Genomic DNA, 12,594 nt, shown 5'->3' on the forward strand with positions numbered 1-12,594 from the left:
TTAGCTCCACTGATTGAAGTGGATTTAAGAAGTGACATCAGTAAGGGATCATAGCTTTCACCTGGATTCACCTGGTCAGTCTATGTCATGGAAAAAGTGTTCCTTCCACACTCAGTGCATTTTCTCAGGAATTTGTATTTTTCTGACCACCTTTATTTGTCCTCACACCTCTCTAATGGTCATTTTGCTCTTTCATTTGAAAGTGGGTCACATTTGGCATATCTGGACAGCATTCAGTGTCAAAGTGACATGACAAAGTTTGTTAAGACATGAGCTGGTTTCTGATACTGGTTGACTTACTATAAGAACAATTCAGGATTTTTTTCCAATAAAAGAATATTTACAAAGCAAATTTACTGAAGCATAGCCTACTGTATATTTAAGCTGGTGAGGGTGCCCAGAGTACCAGCATCCTGAATGACCCGGTCTTGATCAATCATTCAGTGACTAACTTGGTACTGTTATCACAGACTTAGATGACATGTAATAGCAGCCCAGGCTACAGAAAAATGCATAATCTGTCTGCTGTAGAACCTTATCTGTGTCTGACAGGCCTCTCTGGATTTATCTCTAGAGGTCACTGAGACCCGCATAGGCTTACCCAGGCACTGCTATTGAGCAATAAGGGGAGAGCCGAAATGGACAACCAAAATAGGTGCACTACTCTGTAATTGTAATTGCAGAGTACAGATAGCCTCTCACAAAAAATCCCACAGACATGCTGATACAGACATGCTGATACAGTAGGCTACACATGTTGGCGGGGTCACATGTAGACAGTGCCCTTGATGCTTAGTTGTCTGGCCCCGTTGGTGATCTGTGACCATCTGATGCCCGCAGTGACAAAAGGTCCCACTGAAAACTACCAGTACAGGAAAAACACAGGAATTCACGTAGTAACATGTGTTTTTGGAATGTTATCACATGTAGTTTCATGTTATCACATTGCTTTACATGTAATCACACATTATCACATTTACTTCAAATAAGATAATTTACTAAGATCACGTGATCACATGAAAACGTGTTTTTGGAACACTTCGAGTGTTAAGCCTATCAGACCTCTTTTTCTCGCCTTCCTGGGTTTGACCCTTGCCTGTCCTGACTCTGAGCCCGCCTGCCTGACCACTCTACCTGCCCCTGAGCCTGCCTGCCGACCTGTACCGTTGCCCCACCTCTTGTTTACTGACCCCTGCCTGCCTTGACCTGTCTATTGCCTGCCCCTGTTGGATTATTAAACCATTGTTAATCCGACGTGCCTGCATCTGGGTCTTACCTTCATACCTGATAGTATCTTTACTTTTACTCAAGCATGAGAGTTAGGTACTTTTTCCATTACACTTATAAGAGGCTGGTCATATGGGTTTCAGTTCAAAGCCTCTCATAGGAAAGTTAATGGATCATGAAGACTACATCGAGTATCTGCGGTTTTGTGAAATGCATTCTCCAGATAAAAAAGGGCAACAATCAAATTGGCATCTTCTCTTTTCATGACCATGAGTTGGTTTCCATTCAGACTTCCACATTTACCGCCTGCTAGCATATGAAGTCATTCTTTAAACTAGGCCTCAAAACCAAAAGGCGTACTGTTTTTCTCAATGGAATACAAAAGTTGAAAAGACAAAGAAGGGGTGGGGGAATGGAAGGGAACACAATCTGCTATGCTCCAGTGGCGAGAAGCCCCGTCGCCGCCCCTACCCTTGCTTCTCATCTTGTTCTGGTGGATGGACATCCACCTACCCTGAGAAGCATACATTCCTGAGAAGGAAGTAGGCCTCAGGTTGAGGGCTAATTTATTTACCAGACATTTATTTGCTTGTTTAGAATGGCAGGTTCATGGGATACGGAGTGTACAGCCATAGTGACCCTGAGTTGAGGGAAAGGAATGCCCCCCTCAAATGCCCCCCGCAAACGTAATGATGGTGTTGGAGTCATGGGTGAACAGGGGCTATAGGATGGGAATTAGCTCGCACCCCTGAGGGGCCCTCGTGTTGAGGATCAGCATGGCAGATGTGTTGTTGCCTACCCTTACCCACTACCCACCTGGGGGCGGCCCGTCAGGAGGTCCAGGATCCAGTTGCAGGGAGGTGTTTATTCCAAGGGTCCTTAGCTTAGTGATGAGCTTGAAGGGCACTATGATGTTGAACGCTGAGCTGTAGTCAACAAACAGCATTCTCACATAGGTGTACCATTTGTTCAAGTGGGAAAGGGCAGTGTGGAGTGCAATGGAGATTGTGTCATCTGTGGATCTGTTGGGGCGGTATGCTAATTGTAGTGGGTCTAGGGTTTCTGGGATGATGGTGTTGATGTGTCATGACCAACCTTTCAAAGCACTTCATGGCTACAGGCCTGAGTGCTACGGGGTGGTAGTCATTTAAGCAGGTTACCTTGGCGTTCTTGTGCACAGGGACTATGTATGGCGGTCTGCTTGAAACATGTAGGCATTACAGACTCAGTCAGGGAGAGGTTGAACATATCAGTGAAGACACTTGCCAGTTGTACTCAGAGCATGCGCTGATCATGTCCTGGTAATTTGTCTGATTGTTGACCTGTTAAAAAGGTCTTACTCACCTTGGCTACGGAGAGTGTGATCACACAGTCGTCTGGAACAGCTGGTGCTTTCATGCATGCTTCAGTGTCACTGTCTCCATGCTCGGCACAGTGAAGGGAAAGCTTAACACTACAGCGTACAATGACATTCTAGACGATTCTGTGCTTCCAACTTTGTGGCAACAGTTTGGGAAGGCCCTTTCCTGTTTCAGCCTGACATTGCCCCCGTTCACAAAGCAAGGTCCATACCGAAATGGCTCGTTGAAATCAGTGTGGAAAAACTTGACTTTTATACTGAACTTTGACTGCAATCTTTTTCCTAAGGGAGTATTTAGCATTTGAATGTTAACTTGACCTTCCAATTACTTGTGAATGTTGTTCCTATTTCACAAAATGCATCCTCATCTCACATTAACAGTAAACCCAAACTACCAGTTAAAGAACACACACTGTTATTGTGCCTTGTGCTTTGAATAACTATCCTGGCTGGAGGTCTGCGTTGCATGTTTAGTGTTGTATTGGCCATGCCAAGAGCCAGTTTATTAGGTTCACAAAAATGTTTTGCTCCTACATACAGTGAGTCACGTGGATTGCTATATAAAGCAGGCAGACAGGCATCAAGGAATTCAGTTACTGTCCGATTGAACATTTGTCACGTTCCTGACCTTATTTCCTTTGTTCTGTATTGTTTAGTTGGTCAGGACGTGAGCTGGGTGGGCATTCTATGTTATGTGTTTCTATGTTGGGTTCATTGTCAACTAGCCTGATATGGTTCTCAATCAGGGGCAGGTGTTTTACGTTTCCTCTGATTGAGAACCATATTAAGGTACGCTGTTCTCACTGTTTGTTTGTGGGGGATTGTTGCTGTGTCTGTTCGCCACACAGTACTGTTTCGTTTCGTTTCGTTCGTTCGTTCCTTCCTTCCTTCCTGTTCGTGTGTTCATGTTTTATGTTCTCAAGTTCAGGTCTGTTCACGTCGTTTTGTTATTTTGTATTTTGTCAAGTGTTCTTCGTGTTCGTCTTTCTTAAATAAATCAATATGTATTCACACTACGCTACGCTTTGGTCCGATCCTTGCTCCTCAGACAAGGAGGAAGACGAGCGTTACAACATTAGAATGGGCATAAGTGACATAAGAGACTTTGAGCATGGTATGATCATCGGTGCCAAGCACGCCAGTTCCAGTACCTCAGAAACGTCCGACCTCCTAGGCTTTCAATGCACAACAGTGTCTAGGGTTTACCGAGAATGGTGCGACAAACAAAAAACATCCAGTCAGTGGCAGTCCTGTGGGCAAAAACAGCTTTTTAATGAGAGGCCGAAGGAGAATGGCAAGAATCAGGAAGGCTAACAGGAGGGCCACAAACAGGCAAATAACGGCGCAGTTCAACAGTGGTGTGCAGAACGGCATCTCAAAACACATAACTCGTCGTTTTTTGTCACGGATGGGCTATAGCAGCAGACGACCACACCGGGTTCCACTCCTATCAGCTAAAAACAAGAAGAAGTGGCTCCAGTGGACACGCGATCACCAACACTGGACAATTAAGGAGTGGGAAAACATTGCCTGCTCTGACGAATCCTGGTGTCTGTTACGTCATGCTGATAGCAGAGTCAGGATTTGGTATAAGCAGAATAAGTCCATGGCTCCATGCTGCCTGGTACAGGCTGGTGGAGAATGTTTTTCCTGGCACACATTAGGTCCCTTGATACCAATTGAGAAACATTTCCATGCCCCAGAGGTTTCAGGCTGTTCTAGAGGAAAAGGGGGTCCAACCCAGTACTAGATGGGTGTACCTAATACATTGTGTATATCTCCTGTGAGTCTGTGGTGTAAACAGTTTGCCTACGTGTCACACATACTGACACAAGGTCACAACGCTCTAAATTTGACCCACATTTCCTTATTTTTTGTCTCTTTATCTATCTCTCTCTTCCCACTAAGTAGTAGAGCTCTGTTGAACAAAACAAGATTAGTCTGAACTGGGACTACAACAATAATAGCATACACATTGACTGCAATGGAAAAGAGGCATGAACTCTTTCACAAGTCTTAACATCAGAGCCAGATCAAGACAACATGGATACAGCCATGGAGCGGCAGGTAGCACAGTGGTTAGAGCGTTGGGCAAGTAACCGAAAGGTTGCTGGATAAAATCCCAGAGCTGACAAGGTAACTGTTGTTCTGCCCCTGAACAAGGCAGTTAACCCACTGTTCCCCGGTAGGCCATCATTGTAAATAAGAATTTGTTCTTAACTCACTTGCCTAGTTAAATAAAGGTACACTAAAATAATAATTGTTAGGCTACATTATGAAATGACTATACATTTACAAAGCAATTGCCTGATTTGATCAAATAATTAAGTCTTATCTCAGGCAAGTAAGATGAGATCTTATGAGGTGAGCCAATTAATGCAGTCTGACCTAATGACCATTTGGCAGTGATGAGGTGTGTTTGACTATTGCTGAGTGTGGACTGATACAGCAGTATTCCCATCTTTGCACTCAATAACTCTCAGCCTCATGTGTGCACATCATGCTCTAGTAACATATTAGCTCTGACACTGCGTCACTAGTTCATAGCCCCTTGTAATAAACGTCTTAGAATATGATAATTTGGCAGAAACTTCTACCCAACGTGATTATCTTGAGCCGAAGTAGAATTAGTTGTTTGAATGACCAACTATTATCAGCCCTGCATTAGTTGTACAAAGTGTTAGACAATCATTTAACCTTTCCCCTTTGCTAATGGAATACCCTCAGTTGCAGTTTGGTTAGATACTACTTGCTTTTATCATTCTCTCTCGCTCTCTCTCTCTCATACACACACACACAGATCTGGGTGGGTAGCGGATGTAGGTCGTTCCTATTGCTCTGGTGACTATATAATAAAATAAGGCATGAAAATAAACACAGCCCATTTAAAGAGAGAGAGACAGATGATTTCACGCAACACAAAAGCTTTGACCTAAAACTGTTAGGGTTGGATTTTCCACCCGGCAATTTTCCTCTGCTCCAAGTTGCGATTGCTTATGAAACCCGAGCAGGAATCATTGTGTGTACACACAATCACATGTACCGCATAAGTCAATGGATGACGCAGGGCGGCGGTACTTATCCAACAGTGGTGAGTCACTTTTTCTGCCTGGTCACCAGGATTTCACCCGGTGAAAGTGCTTTTATCATGTTGTTTGTTGTTGTCTACAATGTTAATTGGTAAAGAATAAAGTTTAATTAAAATTTATTTGAGATTCCTTGAAAGAGATTCCGTGAAATGATTGTACAAAACACACACATCCATGCATAAACACAGGGACACGCACATAGACACAAACATCCACAAGGGTACACTGACCCAGACCGCACATACACCCATCTATACCGAACAAAAATATAAACATGTAGGTCCCATGTTTCATGAACTGAAATAAAATAATCCAGCAATTTTTCATACGCACAAAAGCGCAACCCGGTGCTGTCTACTGCAATAGCCCATCAATGACAAGGACTGACGAGTTGTGCGTTCCGAGATGCTGTTCTGCACACCACTGTTATACTGCGCTGTTATTTTTCTGTTTGTGGCACGCCTGTTAGCTTGCACGATTCTTGCCATTCTCCTTTGACCTCTCATGAATGAGCTGTTTTTGCCCAGAGGACTGCCGCTGACTGGAGGTTTTTTGTTTGTCGCAACCTTCTCAGTAAACCCTAGACACTGTGGTGCATGAAAAGCCCAGGAGGCCAGTGTCACGGTTCATGAATCCACTGCCTCATTCTCTCTCTCTCTCTCTCTCTCTCTCTCTCTCTCTCTCTCTCTCTCTCTCTCTCTCTCTCTCGCTCTCTCTCTCTCTCTCTCTCTCTCTCTCCTGTGTTTGTGTGGGCGTGGTTCCCAATCTTGGCCTGATTGTCTGCGCCAGCTGGAATTAATTATCTTCCCCTTTATATGTTCTGTAACCTGTGTTTCTTGTTGTCAGATCGTTGTTTCTTCCCTGAGGTTGTGTCGTGTGTCAGTGCTCATTCTCTCTCAGCCCTTGTGGGGATTATCTGCTGTGCTCCTTCCTACCCAGCCGGACTCACTCCCTTGGATTTCTCAGCACGCTATCATCAGAGGATGTGCCCTAGGCCCTGGGTTGGATTCTGTCTGAGTATATTCTGTCTGTCCTGTGGATACTGTAAACTATTTTCATTAAACCATCGTTGCTTGCATCTTGCATCCGCCTCTGTATTGTGACAGAACGATCTGACCATATCATGGATGCAGCGAGTTCAACGAGTCTGATCGAATTAATTTCCCGCAGTATCACGAGAATGGACCAACAAGAGGAGAACATCTCCAGCACAGGTCGGGCAGTACAAGCCATGGCGACGCAGGTATCCCAGCTGACCCAACAATTACAACATCTGAAGGGTCTCGCTGCGACACCTACACCAGCAGTTCCACACGCCCCGCCAGAGCTGGATTCTCAGCTAGAGCCACGACTACCGACACCAGAGGGTTATTCAGGTGATCCGGACTATTGTAGAGCTTTTCTTACGAGATGTTCAATGCATTTTTCGTTGCAGCCACGGACCTTCAACCGTGAACAGTCTAAGGTAGCATTCGTACTCACACTGCTATCAGGCAAAGCAGCTCTTTGGGGAACGGCGGTGTGGGCGAACCAGGACCCATGCTGCACCTCTTTCCAGACACTATCCGAGGAGATGAGAACGGTCTTCGATCGGGCCGTGGCGGGTAGGGAGGCGGCCAGACTACTCGCTGACCTTCGCCAAGGAGACCGTTCAGTATCGGAATACTCCATCCAATTCCGCACTCTGGCCGCAGAGTGTCAGTGGAACGAGGAGGCGCAGTGGGACATGTTCCTGCATGGGCTGGGGGACCGGATCCAGAAGGAGATCTATGTTCTGGACCTTCCCAGGAGTTTAAATGGACTAGTGGAACTAGCCTTGAGGGTCGATGCTCGTCTGAGTCGTATTGGCCGCCGAGCATGCCCTAACAGATCGTATAACGACACGGAGGGCTGGCATACCAGCGGCGGGAACACGGTCAGTTCAGCCTCCGCTCACGAACCCATGCAGCTGGGGAGAGCTCGCCTCTCCCGGGAGGAGAGGGAGAGGCGGAGATCACAAGGACTCTGTCTCTACTGTGGTAGAGCGGGCCACTTTATCCACTCCTGCCCGGTAAAAGATCAGGCCCGGTAGTAAGTATGAGGCTACTATCGGGTGGTGTCACCACAGAGAAGACCTCATCTACTCTCCTCCCGGTAAGACTAAGATGGGCCACCCACACGCACGACACCCAAGCTTTACTGGACTCAGGAGCAGAGGGTAATTTCATGGACTTCAAGCTCGCTCACAAGCTCCAGATTCCTATCACCTCACTCACGCACAAGATATCCGTCAACGCTCTCAATGGTCAAGAACTCCCCAACATATCTCACACCACTGAACCTATCACACTCATCACTTCTGGCAATCACACTGAGACACTATCATTTCTACTCATGGACTCACCCCTTGCACCATTAGTTCTCGGCCACCCTTGGCTCACCCAACACAACCCCAGAGTTGACTGGGGTCATAACTCTATATCCATGTGGAGTAACAAGTGTCTTGAGTCCTGTTTAGTGTCTGCTTGTTCATCTGTGTCTGATTCTGTGTTTCTAGAGGAGGCAGTGGATTTGTCTAACGTGCCCGTTGAATACCTCGACCTGAAGGAGGTGTTCAGTAAGTCCCGTGCTGCTTCTCTTCCTCCGCATCGTCCCTATGACTGTGCAATAGAATTATTGCCAGGTGAGTCTCCGCCTAAAGGCAAGTTATATTCACTCTCTGTTCCTGAGAGGGAGGCTATGGAGAGATACATCTCTGATTCTCTGGCATCTGGATTCATTCGTCCTTCCTCTTCTCCAGCGGGGGCGGGGTTCTTCTTTGTGGGGAAGAAGGACGGATCTCTGCGTCCTTGCATTGATTACCGTGGGTTGAATAACATCACAGTGAAGAATACCTATCCCTTACCGTTGATGTCCTCAGCCTTTGAAAGGTTACAGGGAGCATCCGTGTTCACTAAGTTGGATTTACGTAATGCATATCATTTGGTTCGCATAAGGAGGGGGGACGAATGGAAGACCGCGTTTAACACCCCCAGAGGGCACTTTGAATATTTGGTCATGCCTTTTGGGCTATCCAACTCCCCAGCGGTTTTCCAGGCACTCGTCAATGACGTGCTGAGAGATATGATTGATCAGTTCATATATGTTTACCTGGATGACATACTGATTTTTTCTTCTTCTCTCCAGGAACACGTTCAGCACGTCAGAAGAGTGCTCCAGAGGTTGTTGGAGAATGGACTTTTTGTCAAGGCGGAGAAATGCATTTTTCATGCACAATCCGTTCCATTCCTAGGTTACATCGTCTCGACTGAAGGTATGGATCCTGACAAGATTAAGGCTGTGGTGGAGTGGCCAAGCCCAGATTCCCGTAAGGCCCTACAGAGGTTTCTGGGATTCGCCAATTTCTACCGGCGTTTTGTTCGCAACTTTAGCCAGATAGTCGCTTCCCTTACCGCCTTAACCTCCCCCAGAGTGACGTTCAGGTGGACCGATACAGCCGAGGCTGCATTCGTCAAACTCAAGAGCCGCTTTGTTTCGGCCCCCATCCTCATAGCTCCCGATCCCTCGCGTCAGCTCGTGGTGGAGGTGGACGCTTCAGAGGTGGGGGTAGGTGCGGTACTTTCCCAACGTGCCGCATCTGACAACAAGATGCACCCTTGCGCGTTCCTTTCCCATCGGTTATCACCTGCGGAACGCAACTACGACATTGGCATCAGAGAGTTGTTGGCAGTAAAGTTAGCATTGGAGGAGTGGCGCCATTGGTTAGAGGGTTCGGGGGTACCTTTTATAGTTTGGACCGATCACAAGAATTTGGAATATATCAGAACAGCCAAGAGACTCAACTCCAGGCAGGCGCGGTGGGCACTCTTTTTCGGACGTTTTGACTTCTCTCTCTCGTATCGCCCGGGTTCCAAGAATGTCAAACCCGATTCCCTTTCTCGTATTTTTGACCATTCCGAACGCCCATCCACTCCCGAGTGCATCCTACCCAGGACCCTAGTGGTCTCCACACTTATATGGGAGGTTGAATCGAGGGTCAGAACGGCCTTAGAAGGGGTAACGCCTCCGCCCGGTTGTCCGCCTAATCGGTTGTTTGTGCCGGAGGGGTGTCGGTCCGATGTTATTCGATGGGGGCATTGCTCCAACGTAGCGTGTCATCCAGGAGTCAGCCGTACTAGCTTTTTAGTGAAGCAACGCTTTTGGTGGCCGCTGATGGCTCGTGACATTCACAGTTTTGTCTTGGCTTGCTCGGTTTGTGCCACTGGGAAGAGTTCTAATCGACCCCCAGATGGGTTACTCCAACCGCTGTCGGTCCCTTCGAGACCCTGGTCCCACATCGCGCTAGATTTTGTTACCGGTCTCCCGCCCTCCCAGGGCAAGACGGTTGTTTTGACTGTGGTGGACCGGTTCTCGAAGGCGGCTCATTTTATTCCCTTGCCTAAATTACCATCTGCCAAGGAAACAGCGGTAACGGTCGTGGATCATGTCTTTCGCTTACATGGCCTGCCGATGGACGTAGTTTCTGACCGTGGGCCCCAATTTGTGTCCAAGTTTTGGCAGGAGTTTTGTAGGTTACTGGGAGCAAGTGTCAGTCTTTCTTCAGGGTTTCATCCCCAGAGCAACGGTCAAACGGAGAGGGCCAACCAAGATTTGGAGAGAGTGTTGCGATGTTTGGTTTCTAAGAACCCCTCTTCCTGGAGTCAACAACTCTCTATGGTTGAGTACGCTCACAATTCGTTGCCAGTGGCAGCCACGGGTCTCTCTCCGTTTGAGTGTAGTTTAGGTTACCAGCCACCTATCTTTCCCAGTACAGAGTCCGAGGTCACTGTTCCCTCCGCTCACGCTTTCATCCAGAGGTGCCGTCACGTATGGAGCAGAGCCCGTGAGACTCTCCTCCGGGTGGGGGCGCGCACCAAGGCTAAGGCCGATCGCCAACAGTCGAAGCCTCCGGTATACGTTGTTGGACAAAGAGTGTGGCTTTCCACGAAGAACATTCCACTCCGATCCGTTTCTAACAAGCTTGCCCCCAAATTTATCGGTCCGTTCAGTGGTCATTCTCTCTTTCTCCCCTTACCCATCTGTCTATCGCCTCCTTTGAATTCCATGCTGTCACAGTTACCAGCCCTTTCAAGCTTAACATCCTTATCATTTATCGCCCTCCAGGTTCCCTTGGAGAGTTCATCAATGAGCTTGATGCCTTGATAAGCTCCTTTCCTGAGGACGGCTCACCTCTCACAGTTCTGGGTGACTTTAACCTCCCCATGTCTACCTTTGACTCATTCCTCTCTGCCTCCTTCTTTCCACTCCTCTCCTCTTTTGACCTCACCCTCTCACCTTCCCCCCCTACTCACAAGGCAGGCAATACGCTTGACCTCATCTTTACTAGATGCTGTTCTTCCACTAACCTCATTGCAACTCCCCTCCAAGTCTCCGACCACTACCTTGTATCCTTTTCCCTCTCGCTCTCATCCAACACTTCCCACACTGCCCCTACTCGGATGGTATCGCGCCGTCCCAACCTCCGCTCTCTCTCCCCCGCTACTCTCTCCTCTTCCATCCTATCATCTCTTCCCTCTGCCCAAACCTTCTCCAACCTATCTCCTGATTCTGCCTCCTCAACCCTCCTCTCCTCCCTTTCTGCATCCTTTGACTCTCTATGTCCCCTATCCTCCAGGCCGGCTCGGTCCTCCCCTCCCGCTCCGTGGCTCGACGACTCATTGCGAGCTCACAGAACAGGGCTCCGGGCAGCCGAGCGGAAATGGAGGAAAACTCGCCTCCCTGCGGACCTGGCATCCTTTCACTCCCTCCTCTCTACATTTTCCTCTTCTGTCTCTGCTGCTAAAGCCACTTTCTACCACTCTAAATTCCAAGCATCTGCCTCTAACCCTAGGAAGCTCTTTGCCACCTTCTCCTCCCTCCTGAATCCTCCTCCCCCTCCCCCCCCCTCCTCCCTCTCTGCAGACGACTTCGTCAACCATTTTGAAAAGAAGGTCGACGACATCCGATCCTCGTTTGCTAAGTCAAACGACACCGCTGGTTCTGCTCACACTGCCCAACCCTGTGCTTTGACCTCTTTCTCCCCTCTCTCTCCAGATGAAATCTCGCGTCTTGTGACGGCCGGCCGCCCAACAACCTGCCCGCTTGACCCTATCCCCTCCTCTCTTCTCCAGACCATTTCCGGAGACCTTCTACCTTACCTCACCTCGCTCATCAACTCATCCTTGACCGCTGGCTACGTCCCTTCCGTCTTCAAGAGAGCGAGAGTTGCACCCCTTCTGAAAAAACCTACACTCGATCCCTCCGATGTCAACAACTACAGACCAGTATCCCTTCTTTCTTTTCTCTCCAAAACTCTTGAACGTGCCGTCCTTGGCCAGCTCTCCTGCTATCTCTCTCAGAATGACCTTCTTGATCCAAATCAGTCAGGTTTCAAGACTAGTCACTCAACTGAGACTGCTCTTCTCTGTATCACGGAGGCGCTCCGCACTGCTAAAGCTAACTCTCTCTCCTCTGCTCTCATCCTTCTAGACCTATCGGCTGCCTTCGATACTGTGAACCATCAGATCCTCCTCTCCACCCTCTCCGAGTTGGGCATCTCCGGCGCGGCCCACGCTTGGATTGCGTCCTACCTGACAGGTCGCTCCTACCAGGTGGCGTGGCGAGAATCTGTCTCCTCACCACGCGCTCTCACCACTGGTGTCCCCCAGGGCTCTGTTCTAGGCCCTCTCCTATTCTCGCTATACACCAAGTCACTTGGCTCTGTCATAACCTCACATGGTCTCTCCTATCATTGCTATGCAGACGACACACAATTAATCTTCTCCTTTCCCCCTTCTGATGACCAGGTGGCGAATCGCATCTCTGCATGTCTGGCAGACATATCAGTGTGGATGACGGATCACCACCTCAAGCTGAACCTCGGCAAGACGGAGCTGCTCT

The sequence above is a fragment of the Salvelinus fontinalis genome, chromosome 16, assembly GCF_029448725.1.
Source record: "Salvelinus fontinalis isolate EN_2023a chromosome 16, ASM2944872v1, whole genome shotgun sequence".
Lineage (NCBI taxonomy): Eukaryota > Metazoa > Chordata > Actinopteri > Salmoniformes > Salmonidae > Salvelinus > Salvelinus fontinalis.